At 43.1% G+C, this 20,446-nt stretch overlaps 1 protein-coding gene across 9 annotated transcripts in view; it reads left to right on the top strand.

Annotated features, from left to right (window-relative positions):
* The window catches only part of FOXP1 (forkhead box P1), a 1,092,253-nt gene that overhangs the window by 143,518 nt on the left and 928,289 nt on the right, over positions 1-20,446 (top strand). For 6 of the 9 annotated variants that reach the window (XM_068253972.1, XM_068253976.1, XM_068253973.1 and 3 more), the window contains one exon: positions 1,281-1,393. The exons of the other annotated variants lie outside the window; for them this stretch is intronic. The gene's annotated coding sequence lies outside the window, so the exon portion shown is untranslated. The remainder of the gene's footprint in view (positions 1-1,280; positions 1,394-20,446) is intronic. 9 annotated transcript variants of the gene reach the window in all.

The following is a 20,446-nucleotide window of genomic DNA, read 5'->3' as shown; positions in this document are numbered from 1 at the left end:
TGCACTCACTCACAGGTGCCATCCAGCCGAGTGAGGGTCCACCTCCTCTGTAATGTTATCTTTTCTCTAACGCCTTGTACGGGCGTATTAGGACTTTTGCCCTGTAGCGATCTGGACTCGATCCCTCAGGTGCCAGTTCAGGGCTCAGGCTGTACAGGCTATCGTAAGGGCCCTTTTACACTTAATCAGTTAGTATGCGTTAGTGCGTGTTGGTACGCGTTTTTTCCATAGCAGTGCATTGGGAAGAAGATTTCAGTTAAAACGCGTTAAGTGTGAAAGATGCCATAGGAAAACATGGGCATTACTTTGAAAATCAGTTTTCTTTCAGTTATAACTGAGAGCAACTGATTAGGTGTAAAAGGGGCCTCAGGCCTTCTGTTGCTATGCAGGGGGTGTGATAGCCCACGGTGCGGAGCATTACGGAGCAGGCGTGGTGAGTTGGAGAACAATGCCCTTGACCTGTATTCAACCAAGTCAATCTACCAGGCATATCGACTACCCACGCAGAAATAATGTGAGGTCGAGAGGCGCTGTATACATGATAGATTCTCCACAGAGGTAGCGCAGATCGGCCAACCAGGCTGAGAACCACCTTGCATGTTTACAAGGCTTAACAGTGGTGAGTTAGTGTGGCGCCAGCCAGTAGATAAGACATCAGGAAACCGGCCTTTGGCTTTCTAGTACTTCTGGTTCTAACTGCCTCTCCCTCCCATTGCATCCGGCTGTCAGTTACATGCTTTCTCAAGGGGCTCCTGATGTTTCTGCTTCACAATCTCAGACACCATGTGCATGGAAATGAGGGGAGGGTATCCTTGCTGGTCAATCTTTCATTACTATTATCAATATAATAGACACACGTGACATTAAGAATTATAGCTTGGTCTGCCTGACTAAATTCCTCAAAACTTTAGCTTCTTATATAAAGTTCTTATCTAGGGTTTGTTTGCACCAAAAGTAGTGCAGTGCGTTACACACTGGCTCTACTCTGGTGCTGTTCAGGCTGAACCTTCACACAACATGCAGTGCTTGCTTGTGGCCCAGTACTGTATGGGTAAAGAGAGTCATAAAAACAGTAAGGGCCTGAGCCCTCTGACGCAGTTGTGTCCGCTTCTGTCCGCTTTTCAGCATCTGTAACATTGATGTGTAACTGAAAAGCGGACTCAACTGCGTCAGTGGGATCAGGCCCTAATTGCAGCATGTAACCTAGGTTCAGGTAAGTTTGTTATGCCCAATATTTGGTTATGTCCTCAGTCTCTGTTGCCCGCATTGTTTCCCTGCAGCATGAAAGTTATGCCGCACATCTGCCACTTCTTTGGTGCCCAGAGGTGATATTCTGGTATCCTAGCAACATCCCTGTCAAACTTTCAGAGGACAGTACTTGTTCTGTAGCAAGGTACCATACTTCATATTGTGTAATGTATTTTATAATTCAGTTTAAAGAGACACTGAAGCGAAAAAAAATATGATATTATGATTTGTATGTGTAGAACAGCTAAGAAATAAAACATTAAGATCAGATACATCAGTCTAATTGTTTCCAGTACAGGAAGAGTTAAGAAACTCCAGTTGTTATCTCTATGCAAACAAGCCATTAAGCTCTACGACTTTCAAAGTAGTGGAGAGGGCTGTTATCTGACTTTTATTATCTCAACTGTTCCTGGACTATTTACTTTTTCTCTGCCAGAGGAGATGTCATTAGTTCTCAGACTGCTCTGAAAGAATCATTTTGAGTGTTGTGTAATATGCAGATATTAGAGAATGATGCAGTGTTAGAAAAAACACTATATACCTGAAAATAAAAATATGAGAATATTTTCTTTGCTGCTAATCTTCTAGTAATTATTCATAGTACACAACCAATTCACTATATCATATATTTTTTTTCGCTTCAGTGTCTCTTTAAAGAGTATAATATGGGAGTGTATAAGTGTCACACTGTGTATGTGTGTGTGAGTATATGCATGTGGTGGTGGTTTTGGGTGTGGGGTGTGACTTGTGCTATCTTGGCTGGGGCACCAAATAGGTCAGAAATGGCCCTGCTGTGAAGAATGATTTAAAGGTCCGGTTATTTTTTATACTGCCACAAGTTGCCACAAGGCGGAAGCCGGGTGGGGGGATGTCACACTGAACAGCATTGATTTGCCATTATTCAATAGCAATGCAAATTGTGCCATGACATAAAAATGCAATTTGTAAGCCATTATTGGAGCAGACCGATTTGCTAAGTGGTTCCAATAAATTTCAGGCCATAGCCTCCTTTCCTCCTCTTTATATTAGAATAAAGCCTTTAAAGTCATTTTGAAAAACCCTGTAGACTTTAAGGTAAATGGTGATATTTTGCGGTGTAACTGCTATAATGTAAGCCATTAACAGATTTTTTTTCAAACGAGGGCTATGTGCAGTTTGATTATAAACGGCTGATCATCTTTGTAATAACTAAATGGATCTTAAAGAGCAAAGCCTTCGAAGTGACTGTGGTTAAGCAGGCAGTTAGAACACATATACAAAAGCTGCATATCTTCCCAAGAGCTCTTTACTGCAATACGGTTGTGTGCTCCACCCAACTCTTGCTGTGCTATATCACATGCTGTGGTCATGTGATCCCTAGGGATTCTACTTCCTGATTTTGCCCATGATAACCAGTGCTGTCTGCATCAGCATGATTTACAGAGGCCATTGCTCACTCCAGCACCTGCTCTGCAGGACTTAAGTTACCCATACACTACAGTGTTCTCCCCAGAATTTTTTTTCCAGCCGGGTGGCATGAAATAGTAGCCGGGTGGCATGGAAAAGTGGCCGGGTGGGGAGAGTTGAAAATGCAGGGCAACTGTGCTTACAGCATAGGAGGAGGTGAGGAGGTGAGCAGATGACAGCCGGGTGGTCACCAAATCTAGCCGGGTGGAGCACCCGGCTAAAAGAGCCTGGGGAGAACACTGCACTATGAGATTTTTGATCACTGTGATTGAATTTCCCGAAGATCAATGTCACTAGCTTGGGGATCAAACTACTATGGATTTTTAAAAGATTTCATGACAAAATCAATTAAAAATCGATGTGCAGTGTGTGGCAGCAATAGATTCCTCTCTTTTTTTTTCCTGTTCCGGCATAGTCCCGTAGTAGAAGAGATTGTTTTTATCTGTGTAAAAACTCATTGATTAGCTGATGTTTGTAAGGAACCAGGCCCTAATTCATCAACCTATGGTAAGATTGTGGTGCACAAGCAACATTTATTTAATTGTGTGTGTAACGGTAAGCGGAACTTTCTTGGTGTCTCTTATTTTTATTTTCAGTGTAAGGGTTGAATTTCTAAGGGTGCATTCTAAACAACTGCCATGTCATTGTGATGGAAAATCTTTATTCAGCTACAAAACAAGAGAAATAATAGCTGTTTGAACTTTATAGCGCTAGCCTGTTATCAATAGTGTTTTCTCAGCCCAATACAAGTGTTTTGGCTTCTGCTTACTTTTCAGGAGAGCTGAGGCAGCTTTAGACTACTGGTTGACTGCCTCATTGGCCTCAAGACAAAAGCACTCTTTTTTAACCCTTGCAATGAAAGAAAAAAAAACAAAAAAAAAAACAGGTAGAATAACTCAGACTAGTTATTAGTAGGAGTAGTATTATATGTAGCAATATTTATCTCATGAAGTCACATGTCAGTTCGGGTACGTTTTAAATGTGTATTGGCATATTAACTTCACACAAAGGCACTAATGTGAAATTAAAATATTGAATTTGAAAAAAAAAATCTGCATTATTTGTTATATTTAGTATACGGTAATACAAATAATGCAAAGCAGTATTCATCTCTCTGTTTGTTTGTTTGTTTGTTTGTTTGTTTTTCCAAATGGCGCATTTTCTTTTCATCTTAGCATCTCGTATTTCCCAGGGATGCTTTTATCTCGGTACATTTCTGTATGACATCCACTCCTTGCACTTGTAATATTGTTATAAATGACCCTTCATTTCTGCAGCCCTCTAGGTATTTTAAACCCTGTTTATAAGTATTTGATCATGCTTAATCTCATTTAAACTTTCCAATGAATATAATGGTCCATTTACTGTCCTGAGCTGTAAATCAACAGCCGCATCAAAAAAAAAAGCACAACCCACAAACTTTAGGGCTCTGGAAGTCATATAAAGCCTGATGTTTATTAATTTAATAAACTTCCAGCGTTTTAACACCCCTCCCTCTGCATTTTTTCAATAACTTTATTTAGAATATATTGGTCTATATTCTTCACTGAGGAGGAAATTCTGATGTTGGAGATCTCATAAAAGGTATCATGGGAATCCAATAACGGAATATAAGGCCTGCCAGTTGCCTTACAGGACAGACCTGATATAAGCAGTGTCTACTTTCATTGGTGTTAAACTGGACAACCTCCTAGCAAACAGCTGACTATTGCATTGATTTAAATATGTGGGACTGTTTTTACCTGCCAGGCACTTTGGATTTTAGTTTAACCTACCTTGTGATTCAGATATCTCTGCCACACTGCACTGCCAGGAAGTGATGTCATTATCAATTGCTGCTTGCTCATTGGATAATGTGTAAACTGTTGGCAGTTGAGATCCCACAAGAGGAGTTTGCTCCACTGAAAATATGCAGCTTATTTTTATTTTAGTATTATTATTTAGTATTTATATAGTGCCGACATCTTCAGAGTATATTGTCTTTTCTGTTTACTGTCACTCAAAGGGGCTCACAGTTTAATCCCTATCATAGTCATGTGTCTATGTATGTATCGTAGTCTAGGGTCAATTTAGGTGGAAGCCAATTAACTTATCTGTATGTTTTGGAGATGTGGGAGGATGGGGTGCCGGAGGAAACCCACGCAGACCTGGGGAGAGCATCCAAACTCCATGTAGGCGTGGTGCAGAGGAGCAGCGCCATCTTACCTTACCTACTTCCAGCGAAGTGAGAGCTCCTCCTCAATCCTGTATCTGCTGTACAGTCTATTTCCTTGCGGCTCCTGTCTCTGCATGTCATGTTAGAGACGATGCCCTCATTTTTGTTCACTTTTATGATCTCCATTAAAGTGTGTGCATCATACCTCAAGCTTTTCTACATTTTTTTTTCTCCTATCTCTCTACACAAGGAAATTCCAGCATATTTAAAAAAAAATTACACACACAATGCGAATAGCTTCTTATAATCCAGTTTCATTGTTTTATAATTTCAGTAGAGCCAGTGTTTTGGATGTTTTGGATTATCTCCTGTGATCTCCCATAGTAGAGGGCTTCCTTCTCTTTCCCAAGTAATTTCTTCCTGTTTTCTCTTAGCCCTATATATCTGAACAAACTTATGTGATACCACACTCACAGGAGATACCACACTCATAGGAGATACCACACTCATAGGAGATATCACACGCACAGGAGATGCCACACTCACAGGAGAAACCACACTCATAGGAGATATCACACGCACAGGAGATGCCACACTTACAGGAGATACCACACTTACAGGAGATACCAAGCTTACAGGAGATGCCACACTTACAGGAGATGCCACACTTACAGGAGATGCCACACTTACAGGAGATGCCACGCTTACAGGAGATTCACGCTTACAGGAGATGCCACACTCACAGGAGATGCCACACTCACAGGAGATGCCACACTCACAGGAGATGCCACACTCACAGGAGATACCACGCTCACAGAAGATGCCACATTTACAGGAGATGCCAAACTCACAGGAAATACCAAGCTCACAGGAGATATTACACTTACAGGAGATACTACACTCACATGAGATACCACACTCACAGTAGATACCGTGCTCACAGGAGATACCACGCTCACAGTGAATACCACGCTCACAGGAGATATCACACGCACAGGAGATACCATGCTCACAGGAGATATCACACGCACAGGAGATACCACACTCATAGGAGATACCACACTCACAGGAGATACCATGCTCACAGGAGATACCATGCTCACAGGAGATATCACACGCACAGGAGATACCACGCTCACAGGAGATACCATGCTCACAGGAGATACCATGCTCACAGGAGATACCATGCTCACAGGAGATACCATGCTCACAGGAGATACCATGCTCACAGGAGATACCATGCTCACAGGAGATACCATGCTCACAGGCGATACCACGCTCACAGGAGATACCACGCTCACAGGAGATATCACACTCAGGAGATGGTGTACGCAGAAAAGTTGAAGCCTGTTCCCTGTTCCTCGAGGCTCTTCAGTGTAGAACATATGTATTTACCCCGAAGTCAAGATCAGGCAACACAGGGCAGATTAATAGGTAAAGCAATTTGTATCCATTAATAGAATTGCAGCATCAAAGGAAGCTGTGTCTAATAATAACAGAGAATAGATTTCAGCCTGGCCATATTGAAAAGAATGCTGTTCATTTTCTGGGACTGCAGTTACACCTTAACGGTAACCACTGAGGCCGGTTTCAGACTACCGGCTGGCGTTAGCAGTGCCGCACCACCAAAAACAAGCCTGACAGCCACAGGCTGACAGCCAAACAGGAAGTGACGCTCGCTTGTGCTCACCTCCTGTTTCGGAAATATGGAAGTGCACGGAAGCATAATGTAAAAATGTGCACCACAATGCCATGGCTTAAATTTTTTAAAATCCCTGCGTTGCCATAGACTTACATGACTTCCAGCCTGCCGCACGTTGCCAAAAGGTCGCCGCAGAACCGCCCGGTAACATAGATCTGTCCTTGCATTGGTGATGTGGCGAAAACTTCACTTCCTTTGTATCACTCTACACTGCGTTGGTATGAATGGCCCCACAGACTTTCATTGGGCTGCAGTGGGGCACCGGCCCAGTGCCTAGGGTGAAAGCACCCTAAAGGTTCAAGTAGCTGATTCGATTGTTAGAAAATCAGCATACTTGAAATGGAACAAAACATTTTTTGGCAGGTTTTGAACAGGGGGTCAGTTTGAACAGGGGATCAGTCAAAAAGGGAATGGGAGTAGCAGACTCTAGGCAGTGTCAGACAGCAAGTGGCTCGTTTTCTACTATATTGAACAAAGCAATGCAGAGAAGCAGTTTATGCTGATTGGGATGAGCGGGTTGTACTGCAGGGCGTCAATTAATACTCCTCCATTGGTATTTTGATCAGGAAATCACATCATTGGTTGTATAAGGCGGTTATTGACCTGTGTATGGCCAGCATCGTACGTGAGGCCAACATGTATTCAGAACTGCCTTGAACACAGAAATCTTTATATATCCGTGCTCTTAACCCTCACTGACGTTCTGTAATTGTCAGATTTTTTTTCCTCTATTCTATACAGCTAATTGGCTTGTTGCCACCGAAGCCATCGCCTGCACCAACGATGATCAAAAATTAACATGACATTTGCGGGTAGTAATGGAATACATTAGTAATGTAATTCATGACTGTATGAAAGGGTCCGTCATGTGCTTTTTCCCCCCTCCCTCTGAAATGATGACATTCTCCCAGCAGGAGCCTCACAGCGGTCGCTAGCCAATTTCACCGTCAAATTTAATTTTTTTTTTAAATTCTTCCGACAAAGCTTTAATGCTTACCAATTAATTACTACAAATGTCAATTAAAAATCTTCCAAATATTTTGGAAGATTAAACTTCAATTAAAATGATTACGTTAAACAAAGAAGATACAACATCGCTTTAATGAGCCCCGCTGCAGGTGACAGTTGGCAGTGACGGAAGAGGGAAGGTGAATCGCACTTGCGGTTGTTTTGTGCTTGCCTAATTAAGGGTCTAATGACTCACTGGAGCTGATTTATGAGAAATGGAGCAAAAGTGGAGCCGATTGCTGCGGCATTGAACTCAGTCTTATCTTCCAGATGAAACAATGCAGCCTCTGTTGATCTCTGTAGACTAAACAAGGCAGGGTCAGGCGTAATGTAACCCATACATCACATTTTGGCAGCCAATCAAAGAGTAGACCGATCTCACTCTGATATAATCTGATCAGAGAGAGATCTGTTGGCTGCCATAATCCGCAGGCAGCTTCCCGACCGATTTTAGCATGAAATCCTTTGTCAATCAGTAACATGACGTCGCCTCGCCGCCCCTGGCCACTGTCCCCCCAATGTGCATGTACTCCCTGGTGCCTCTGAATTTATACTTTACCTCTCCGCTGCCCACCGCTGTGTCCTCACTCCTCTCCCGGATACGCGCCCCACGTGGTTGCCAGCGCATTGCATTATAGCATGTGGGTAGCATGTGTGACGTCAATCACGCCCGTGTTCTATAATACAATGCGCTTGTAACAATGTGGGGTGCGAATCTGTAAGAGGAGTGAGGACACAGCGCCGGACAGGTAAAGTACAACTGCACAGGGCACCGGGGGTACACATACACTAGGGGGGACACCGGCTGGGGCTTTCCGTTGTGTGTTTTGTTTGCTATTGTCGCATGCAGTTACCACAGTGCACTCGATCGAGCATGTCGAGCCAAGATTTTTCAGCATGTCTGATCGATACATGCGACCAATTTCGTCTTGAAGTTGGTACCATCGTCGAATGGACATGCTTTTGGTAGCACCGATTTTCATCCGATTTGATAATAATTATCGGATTGTCAATCAGCCACTAAATGTTCAGATGTATGGCCACCTTTACTGTTGTCCATAGCAACCAATCAGGCTTTGGCTTTTATTGACAGGTTTAGTGCTACTTTTCCACTAAAAGCTTGTGAATAGCTTGTGAATTTTCGGAAATTCCCTTGTTCATTCACAATTTGTTTTTGGGTGCGATCTTTACAAAGAAGGAAGTCCTATAGTTATTATTGATCACATATGCGAAAACACATGAATGCATGCAACATACGAAAAATAGCAACATGGTTTTCAGTTGTCGATACATAGTCACTGCAAACATTACTATGGTAACACCCATTGTAACCGTAGTAATGCTCACAGTAATCATGTAATCCCCAGTACACTGCTGGCAGCAGTAACAATAATATTGCTGCGCGCTTCCTGTGCACAGCAATAATACCACCGCATAGTTCATCAGCCTCATTGACTGCAATGTTGCGACTCGGCAAGCAGTGGCGCATCGGTATTACCAATGGGAAGTGCACTATGACGATTGGCAAGTGGACAGAAGACATTGGTAAGTAAGATTAGTGTTAGGCTCAACACACACCATACAATCTTGGTTGTTCAATCTTACCACTTTCATGTAGTAGAAGAGCTTATCCAATCAATCATTCAAGGTATTTTCAATCTGTTGGCCCTTATACTACATAGATTTGGTAAATCTGTACAACCAAGATTGTATGGTGTGTGTTGAGCTTTAGATGTAGGAGCAGGAAGGGTAGTGTTAGGTGTAGTAGCATTGAGGTTCGTGTTAGAAGTAGCAGTAGGGAGGTTAGTGGTAGAAGTAGCAGCAGTTAGGCTCAGGGACAGTAAAAGAGTTAGTGTTAGGTGTAGTAGTAGAAGGAGGGTTAGTGTTAGGTGTAACTGGAGTAGCAGGGCTCGTGTTAAATGGTAGTCGGAGTACAAAGACTAGTGTTCGGTGTAGCAGTTGTAGCAGGTCTCGTGTTAGGTGTAGCAAGAATAGGAGGGTTAGTGTTAGGTGTTACGGTAGTAGGAAGGTTCGTGTTAGGTGTAGCGGGAGTAGAAGGGTAAGTGATAGGTGTAACAGCACCAGTAGAGCTAGTGTGAGAGGTGGGATAAGGAGAGGAGTTTGACCAGTACACAATTAACAGGCGAATACTGGTAATATAAAATTACCAATATTAATACTGTTGGCTACTTGCGCCAAACTCGTTAGCATCTGTACTAAATGTACACCAATAAATGGGTAGCTTTGTAGAGGTCTAAGCACACTTCTACAAATTTTCTTGAGCTCCATAAACTCCATGATGTTGATTTTAGCCAACAAATATTTTATTTAGATATAGTAGCAAGAAAAAAATATGTGAACCCTTTGGAATTGTATGGATGTCTGCACATCACTATAAAAATGTTTGGATTGTTCGGAACCAATTATTAAATCCAAGGGTTCACATACTTTTTCCACCTGCACTGTGCATGTTTACATGGTGTGTTCAATAACAATATGGAGACATTGAATTATGTTTGGTATTAGTTTAAGCAGACTGTGATTGTCTATTGTTGTGACTTAGATGAAGATCAGATCACATTTTATGACCAATTTGTGCATAAATCCATATAATTCGCAAGGGCTTATATACATTTTCTTGCTACTGTATGTTGTTTTTATCACAAAAATATATGTTTACATTTTGCAGGAGGTAAAGGAGCAGATTAAGAAACACTCTGCTAAGCTTTGCATACTCTTTAAAGGATACCCAAGGTGACATGATGAGTTAGACATGTGTATGTACAGTGCCTAGCACACAAATAACTATGCTGTATTCCGTTTTTTCTTTCTCTGCCTGAAAGAGTTAAACATCAGGTATGTAAGTGGCAGTTCCTGTCTTGAGTCAGGACTGGGTCAGACTACAATGTGACCCTCACTGATAAGAAATTACAACTATAAAACACTTTCCTAGAAGAAAATGGCTTCTGAGAGCAGGAACGACATTAAAAGGGTCCATAGTTCATAGATTTTAGCTCTGGCATGCTTCAATGAATGTGTAATTGAGCAAAAACAATAAAACAGTAAACTCCTAAAAAGTAGACTTAAATATAAAACAAGACTGTTAAATATCTTAAAAAGTAATTTTTAGGAGAAGGAGGATAGATACAATTGTTTATTTCATTCGTTTATTTTCACCTCGGGTGTCCTTTAACCTCCTTGGCGGTAACCCCGTGTGTGACACGGGGTAAGCCGCCGGAGGGTGCCGCTCAGGCCCTGCTGGGCCGATTTTCATAATTTTTGTTTTGCTGGACGCAGCTAGCACTTTGCTAGCTGCGCCAGCACTCTGATCGCCGCCGGCCCCTGCCCGATCGCCGATATCTGCTGCGGCGCGGGCCCCCCCCCCCCTCCAGACCCCAGCGCTGCCTGGCCAATCAGTGCCAGGCAGCGCCGAGGGGTGGCCCGGGACTCCCAATGACGTCCCGACGTCAGTGACGTCGGTGACGTCATCCCGCCCTGTCGCCATGGCGACGGGGGAAGCCCTCCAGGAAATCCCGTTCTATGAACGGGATTTCCTGATCGGAGATCGCCGAAGGCAATCGAAGCGGGCGGGGGGATGCCGCTCAGCAGCGGCTATCATGTAGCGAGCCCTCGGCTCGCTACATGATTAAAAAAAATTTTTTTTTAAAAAAAACTGCTGCGCTCCCTCCTGGCGGTATTTTTCATACCGCCAAGGAGGTTAAGCCAGCCGCCACAGCAGTCTGCTCAGTGTGTGAACGTGACCACCTAGCCAAAGTGATATTTGCTTATTTATGTCAGGATCACTCTGCAAAGTGTTCATGTGGTTATTGGATCTCATGTACGACTCGCCAAAGGACCAGTTTAATTCTGGGAAATAAAAGGTTAATGTTATTTCTTGCTTTCTCATGAAACCCACCATTCTGTTGTGTGCTGGGGGGAGGATATCTGAGCAGAAGCCCATTGCTCTGTTATTTACTGTCAGTTATCGCTTGTGACCTTTAAAAATGTGCTTTCGACTTAGCTAAGTAATTAGGAGTTTGTGGTTCTACAACGTATTTATTGAGAAGCAACACATTTGCAGCATTTGTAAATGGTGTGAAAATAATTGAGTGTATACGGTTAGATACGGAATAATGTCATCTGCGCAAAAAAGGCGCTTTTAAGGCCAGTGTGAATAATTAAGAGGAATTGCATATTGCAGGTGTAATTGATTCAGATGTTATGGCGCTTAACGGTGATATGTGTTGTTGCTAAACAGTCCTCCATAGAAGGTTGTAATTAGTCAATCACCGGCGTATCGGCGGAGCCCCGGGGCCTGTAAAATCCAGCTGCAGTATGAAGAGCAAGCAAAGCTACCACTCGACATTAAAGAGGAACTCCTGGTTGATTGTTAAAATTAACAGAGGACGGGAGATCCTTTGTATAGCAGATATGTGAAGCCGTTAATTTTTAACCACTTCCCTACCCTTGTCATTTTCACAGTTTAGCGCAGCTCTGATTACTTTGGCAATAACTTTATAAATAATTATCACAACTAAATGATATATATATATTGTTTTATTCAGGACAAATTAGGCACTTTAGGGCTGATATTTGTTTTTAGCAATGACTTTATTTTCTATGTATTTTAATAGGAAAATAAGGAAAAAAGTGAAAAAATACACAATTTATCCACTTTTATACATTACAGCTTTAATGTAAATAGCTTTTATTGTACATTAACACACGCATTTCATTTGTCTATCTCTCCTGTTTATTTAAACAGTTCATTTGTTTTAATATGTATTAGTAACACATTGGCTATCATTGGCTATCATTCATAAACTTGCTGGCGGTAAGGAGAACCCGTGCGGGAGAATACCGCCGTCGGTAGTATAGCCTTCTGGGTGGTTATTCATAAAAATTGTGCCTGGTGCTATAGCAGTGCGGAGGTTTTCTGGAGAATGGTGTCGGTAGGCGGGCGGTAGGCATGCGGAAACAGAAAAGCTGCCCGATTCCCTCCGTGCGCTGCTCTCTCTTCTGCTGCTTTGGAGGTCCCTCCCATTCACTTACAAGTACTCCGCAAGCTTCCCGCTACATCCAGGGGGTCGGTAATCCCCTTCCGCATACCGCTATGCGGAAATGTTTATGAATGGACATTTTGCTTCTTTTTCTGGATAACTGCGTATCAACACCGCACAAAGCGGTAAGTTATCACTCTGCACGGGAATGTCATGCGGAAAGAGCCTTTATGAATTGACATTTTGCTTGGTGGTCGGTAAAGTCAGCGGTATTAAGCATTTCCGCATGCGGGAATGCTTTATGAATGATAGCCAATGTGTATACCCTACTCTCTTGTTACATGTGTCTGCTCTTGGAATGTTTTTTTTTTTTTACACATTAATCCTGCCATTGAATTCCCTGGGAGGAAGAGAGGGGTTTGCTGTCATTCCTTTACAACTGTGTAGCAATGTTATCAGCTCAGAGATAAATAAACAGCGTTATCTAGGATTTTGTAGGTAGGGGAGTGCTGAGACTTATTTTTACGCCATGGGACAGGAAGTGGTTAAAGGACAATTGTAGTGAGAGGGATATGGAGGTTGCCATATTTACTTTTAAACAATACCAGTTGCCTGGCAGCCCCGTTGGTCTATTTGGCTGCAGTAAAGTCTGAATATCACCAGAAACAAGCATGCAGCTAATGTTGTCAGATCTGACAATAAAGTTGGAAACACCTAATCTGTTGCATGCTTGTTCAGGGTCTATGGCTAAACATATTAGAGGCAGAGGATCAGCAGGATAGCCAGGCAATAAAAGGAAAAAAATATGGCAGCTTCCATATCCCTCTTGCTTCAGTTGTCCATTAAAAATCAATTACAGATATTTTAAAACTAAACTCCAAACATATATAAGAAGTCACTACTTTATCCTGTTATATATTGCATGAATGATACATAAATCACATCTATCCCAAGGCAAAGCTACCTAAAGTAAGAACAGAGGTATTGTCATGCTGATACACTTTCCACTGCCTTTCCATTCCTTTCCTATAGCCTCCCCTTCCCCTCCCACTGTAATCACTCCTTGAAAAATTTGGCTTTTGGCTGAAGTCAGACAGGAAGAGGCCGGTTTGCTGTGATGCTCTCTGCTAGAACCCTCCCATCCCTTCCTCTTCCTTGCTACATTTAATCTGCTTAAGAGTAGGGGATGGAAAAAGGATAGGAGGGCTCATTGGTGCAAGTCTGCCTCTTCCTGTCTAAAAATTTGACTTTAACCAAAAGTCTGATTTTTCAAGCAGTGATGGGGGGGGAAGGATGGGGGATGGGAGAGCGAGGAGAGAAATGGACAACACACAGAGGTATGGAGATCCACTATGAACATATTTCTGTGCTTACCTCAGGTAGTTTTGCCTCGGGTCAGGTATCTTTTAAGTGCATTTTGCATGCAAACCTAAAATGTCTGCATGACTCCAAACCTGCAGTGTTGCATTAAGAGCGATCTTAGCCACACCTTAGAGGAACGCTTGTCGTGGCGACCGATTGGGGCCCTCATCAATTAAACATTTAATTAGACAAAAAATGTACAGTTGAACAAGCACAGTGGCATAGTGGTTAGCGCTCTAGCCTTGCAGCGCTGGGTCCCCGGTTCGATTCCCAGCCAGGTCAACATCTGCAAGGAGTTTGTATGGTCTCCCTATGTCTGCGTGGGTTTCCTCCGGGCACTCCGGTTTCCTCCCACATTCCAAAAACATACAGATAAGTTAATTGGCTTCCCCCAAAATTGGCCCTAGACTACAATACATACATTCCACGATACATAAATAGACACATGACTATGGTAGGGATTAGATTGTGATTAGATTGTGAGCTCCTCTGAGGTACAGTTAGGGACGAGCCTATATATACTCTGTACAGCGCTGCGGAAGATGTCGACGCTATATAAATACTTAATAATAACAATATTAATAATAATAAAGTACTGGTTTTTAATGTTTCTGATCGTCATTCCAGTAGACCTCTCGATCAAAATACAGAACTATAATTTTTTGTTTTTGGCTCTGTTGATTACGTTGCTGCTCTTGTGTAGTGTATGACTGGTTTAAGTCATTCACATTCATTATTATATGTAACCACTGCACTGATAGCAGGCAGACATGCATATCTGTCACCCTCCATAGATACCAAATCCTGATTCCAGGAATTCTTATGCATGCATTGTGGACACCTCTACATTTGCCTTCTCTACAACCACTAGCTGTACAGTTTTAAGAAACATTTCAAATTTTTCTGAAGATTTCTTGGTTTATTCATAAGTGAAGCATGTGTATATTGTTGTCACATTAATGTGTAAGGTTGCTGGTACTGGTGGCGCATGTAAGCAGTGTATTATAAGCTGTGATAATTTACCAGTATATGTTGTTTGGGTCTGTACAAAATTGGGTCTTAAAGGACAACTGTTGCAAAAATGTATTATGTTTACAAATACCTTATATACTCATGTATAAGCCTATTTTTTCAGCACAAAAAATGTGCTGAAAAGTTACCCTCTCGACTTATATGTTTATAGGTTTTGCCACTGGCAGAGGAGCATAAGGATCATGCACTATTGATCTTGCTCTTGCCAGTTGGCTCCCTGCTGTGTCCATGCCCCCCATCCACTGCAACATGGTGTGCAGAGTGCGCTGCTCAAGACTACCTGTGTCCTCTGGTTTGAGGAGCGCAGTGGGCAAGCAACGTGTCAGCTGTGCAATGATCGGGGATTTTTCCTGTGTGGCTATTGCTGTGTCTCATATCTATGACACCATCTAGTGGCATCTTGAGAAACAGCTGTATTATCCTTGGGGTACATCTGGTTACTGGGGAGGGGGCTTATACGCGAGTCACATACTTTTTCCTGGTTCCTGATGAAAAAGTGGGCACCTCGGCTTATACGAGGGTTGGCTTACAGTATATGGGAGTATATACAGTACATGGGTATTAGTTGTACATTTTTCCCAGAGAAACATCTTCTATAATAAAACCACTGTGTCCCTGCGTCACGCTGTCCCTGTGTAGCTGGGTCTGTGCTTTTTCCATGTGTGCAGCACGGACCCAGCCTCACAAAGACAGGAAGACGGGGCCAGGGAGCCGGGCGGGGCGTGTGAGCGGGTGGCCGGGTGCGCACGCGCGCGCAGTAACATGTGGCGGCGAGATACACAGACCTAGAGCTCGTTTTTAAATGGGCTTGGGTCTGCTAGTTCACTATAAATTTGTTTCTTTTTTCCTATGTTGCTGTCACTTACAGCAGCTAGTAAAATTCTGACAGATTTGATCTGGACTAGCTCATCTCCTCATGGGAGATTTTCAGTAATTATTTTTTTTTTTCAAAAGCACTCTCTGGAAAGGACGTCTACAATGGTGCTGGAAAGCCAGTTTCCTCTTGCACACTATTCTGGCAGTTGAAGCATCCCACTGCCATCCAGGGTGTGCTTTCTAAAAATTCATTATTTCCTAAAAATCCCCCATAAGGAGGTGGATTTGTTCAAAATCTGTCACATTTCTACTGCCTACTGTAAACGTCAAGAACATAGGAAATATGTAATATATAATACTTTGTACTCTAGGAAAAATACACAGGTATTTTACTCTAGGAACTAATACACAGGTATTTTACATTTTTGTGATAGTTGTCCTCTAATAAAAAAATCTCTTAATGGTAAAGATGATGTTTTAATTTATGCCATTATTTTATTTCTATATTCTAAGTGTGGATGGGAGCTACGCAGTATATTGTGAGCTGTAATAGTTTTTGCATCAGGTCCTTTCTATGAACATCTCTTCTGAGAGTTGAAAGCCTTCTTCATGTGTCTAGAGCTCACCTCCTCCTTTGCCCTGGACCACCAGACAAGGTCAAGCACAGCCCCCGCCCATTCAGCACTGAAAGGCATGTCATTAGTCAGTGTTTTTGTGACCGCAGATTACACGATTGAGAATGGTATTTGCAACTGTTTTTAATACAAAACAGCTCTGTAATTAAAGGATTACTGCACTTACAGTACAGTTACCCAGAACGCCTCTTCCCTCCAGACTCCGGGTACATGCTCCCACCTTGTGCACAGCTGTCTGCACCACGAGATGAGTGATCAGAACAGCTGGGTACTCCTTCAGCTCCACAGATTCACCTTGGCCTCTGAATCTGTCATGCAGAAGGATATAGAACTGCTAGGGTTATGAGCCTGCCTGCTTTCTGCTCAACAGCATCACCTAGTAGCAACCCAGCTTTCCAGATGACTTGGACCTGGTACCTGCAGGTGCAGATGAGGCGAGAGCAGGTGCAGGAAGTCTAAGGGAGCAACCAGCAGGCTGATGGGGAGGACATTTTGCATAAGTACAGTTGTCTATTAAAAGGAAAAGTGGTTGGTGTGGCCATCAAGTGTTTATTTCAATTCCTGGAGACCAATTTTAGAACAGAAATGATGTCCAAAAAAAAATTAATCCAGCGTACAGTTGTGCTCATAAGTCTACATACCCCGGCAGAATTTATGATTTCTTAAAGGACTAAAGCGAGAGGAATACTGAAGAATGGGCAGCTTTACTGTCTGAGTATATAAAGAGGCTCATCTACAACTACCACATAATACTTCAAGCTGTCATTGCTGTTAAAGGAAGCAATACATGGTATTCACGTGTACCAGAGTCAAAAAAAGTTTTATACATACCTGGGGCTTCCTCCAGCCCCCTTCCGCCTGATCTCTCCCTCTTCACTTTCCTCCGCCTCCTGCAGCCTCTGCAATCCGGCCCGGTGAATCGGCAAGTTGGGTCCACTTGGCGCAGGTGCAGTGCGCCAATCACACTCCCTCGTCTCGCTCTTACCACCGAGAGCGTTCTGCGCCTGCGCAATACTACTGCATAGGCGCAGAGTTCCCCCGGCGGTGGGGAGCGTACGTGGCCGGGCCGCGCATGCACAGTAAGCCCCCCACTCCCACAGTTACTGGGCCGGTTTGCGGAGGCAGCAGGCAGCGGAGGAGGACGGCGGGGGACTAATCAGCGTGAAGGGGGCTGGAGGAAGCCCCAGGTATGTATAAAACTGTTTTGTTTCCATCGTCTCAGGTTTCCTTTAACCCCCTTGGCGGTATGATTCTTTCTGCATTTTAGGGTCTAAAAGCGGTACAATTTTTTTGCACCCTTTCAGACCCTAAAACCTGGAAAAAATCATGCTGCCAGGGAGATCTGCACAGCCCCAGTAATTACTCACCTCCCTGGGCTCCAGCGCTGCAGTTATGCCTCCATCCTCCGGGTGGCGCTGCAACTCTAAAGTGAGATTGCCGGCTGTCGGCGATCTCACCCGGAGGAAGCAGAGCCCCGAAGGACGGAAGAAGAATGGCGTCAGACGTCGGGATCCCTGGGAGGTATATAGAAACGCTCCCACTGCGCACTATACTCTGCATAGAGCCTCCGGCAGCTATCCCGAGGTCTGGATTACCGCTCTGACCCACCCCGACCCTACCTCGGTGTCACCCCCAAGGAGGTTAAGAACTGGGGCATGTAAACTTTTAATCAGGGTTATTTGGTAGTTTGTGTAGTGATTAGGATTTAAAAAGCAGGCTTCAGCCAACCACTAACCATGAGTGAAAGAAAGGTTGTTTTTTTTGTGTGCAATCATTCATGTTCTATGAAAAATGGTTAAGAAATCATAAATTCTGCCAGGGTATGTAAACCTGTGAGCACAACTGTATATCACATTCACTTTAATAACTATGTTCAAATACCTTTTTTTTTTTTTTTAAATTACATAGATCTGTAGATTTACAAATACAGTTGGAGGCACCCGGAGCGTTGGTCTTGCCTCTCCTGAAGAACATGGCCAATATTACTAGATAGTGGTTTTTAGTCAAGGACTAAATACGACAATTTCTTTTGCGTGATCTTGTCCGCTTTCTCAGGTCAATCGGATCACAGTGCCTTATGCTGGGAATACACGGTTAGTTTTTTAGCTGATTAGATGGTTCGGTAGATAATTTCCGATATGTCCAGTCTCCCTTTCGATTTTGTTGCCGCTTGATTTCTGATAGAAGTGACTGGAAAAAGATAAGAAAAACGAGCAGAAGATAAGACAATCGACTACAGAATTGAGCAGCAAAAACAATCGAGAGCAGAAACGAACCGTGCATTCCCAGCATTAACGGTCTGGTTGTACTAGTGTGAGTACCTCAAAACTAACAGGAATTATAATCTCTTGAGATGGATCTGTAGATATTACAGATTGTAGATAATCCTAGCATAGCTAATGATTTTTAACTTAATTTACTGTACAGCAGCATAGTCAGGGGAGACGCTGTGTAATCACAGGTACACTTATAGATAATGGGTTTAAATTATGAAAATTTTGTTAAGCAGCACTGAGCTGAAATTGGGGAAAAATTCTGATTCCAGCGTTTATTAGGGAAATAAGGGCCACTAACAATCCCACACCTGGACGCCCTGCTCTGTCAGTTTGTAGAGTTATAAACTTGTTCCCAGGTATCCCTATTTATTTATTTATTTATTGTATTTATAAAGCGCCAACATATTACGCAGCCCTATGAGCTTTATACCCTAGGTAATGTCTGCAGTCATTGTCACCAATGCTGCTTTAAACTATGGATTTTGTCAATATCCCTTTTCCTGGTCCATTGCCTCTTTTCCTGAGTCAATACCTCTCTTCCTGAGCCAATACCCCTGTTCCTGAACCAATAGCCCTCTTACTGAACCAATACTCATCTTCCTAAACCAATACCCCTCTTCCTGAGTCAATACTCCTGTTCCTGAACCATTACCCTTATTCCTGAACCATTACCCTTATTCCTGAACCAATTGCCCTCTTCCTGAACACATACCCTTCTTCCTAAACCAATATCGCTCTTAAAGCGGAACTGTAGATAGAAAATAAACACATTGTTTCACTTACCTGGGGCTTCCCCAAGCCCCCAGCAGCCGTCCTGTCCCGCGCTGCTTCTCAACGAGCCTCCGTTCTCCCGCCGCCAGCTACTTTTTCCTTTTCGCTGCCGGGCCACTGCGCCTGCACGTCTCTGGCCACGCGTATCCTTTCTTCGCGTTCCCTGCTATTGCAGAGGGGAATACGAAGAAAGGATACGCTTGGCAGGGCTGCGCTGGCCTCGACTTACAAGTCGAGGTACGGAACGGAGCGGCGGCAGGAGAGCGGAGGCTCGGGCAGGACCGGCGTGGGACAGGACAGCTGCTGGGGGCTTGGAGAAGCCCCAGGTAAGTGAAACAATGTGTTTATTTTCTATCTACAGCTCCGCTATGCACCATATAATAGCCAGGCTGTTTTACTTACTTTATTTTGCTGCCTGAAAGAGTTAATTTTTAGACATGGAATTGACAGCTTCTGCCTTGTTGGTACCTTGTCAGGAATATAGTACCCATCACTGATAAGCAAATTACAGCCATAAAAGTTTTCTTGGCAGAATACAACTTCTGAGGACAGGGGAGAGGTAGGACAAGGTCAATAGTTCATGTATTTTCACTCTGGGACACCTAATAGACTGCTACTGGATTAGAGACAGTAAATCATTCAACCTACTTTGTGAATTTTTAAATATAAAAGAAAACCATGGGATACTTAAAAAAGGTCGTTTTTAGAAGTATGAGGATAAATAGAATTGTTTATCTCATCAGTTTATTTTCTCCTCGGGTTCACATTAATAAATGGGCCTCAATGTGTGGCAGAGCAATGTCCACAAAATCTCTGGACATCAGGAGGAGGTCAATTCTCCTTGTATTATCAGGGAATATTCTAAACACTATTATGGACAGAATCAGGACTTTAAACATACTGTGGCTTTGTTGTTCAGTGGGGCTCTCTCCTTATTTTACTTGAGTTCTGCTTTAATTAAAGCTTCCATTATAAAAGGACAAGGCACTGTTTCA

This window comes from Hyperolius riggenbachi, chromosome 9, assembly GCF_040937935.1.
Source record: "Hyperolius riggenbachi isolate aHypRig1 chromosome 9, aHypRig1.pri, whole genome shotgun sequence".
NCBI classification, from domain to species: Eukaryota; Metazoa; Chordata; class Amphibia; order Anura; family Hyperoliidae; genus Hyperolius; species Hyperolius riggenbachi.
The sequence above is the reverse complement of the archived record's forward strand: the minus strand, read 5'-3'. Positions and strand labels throughout refer to the sequence as shown.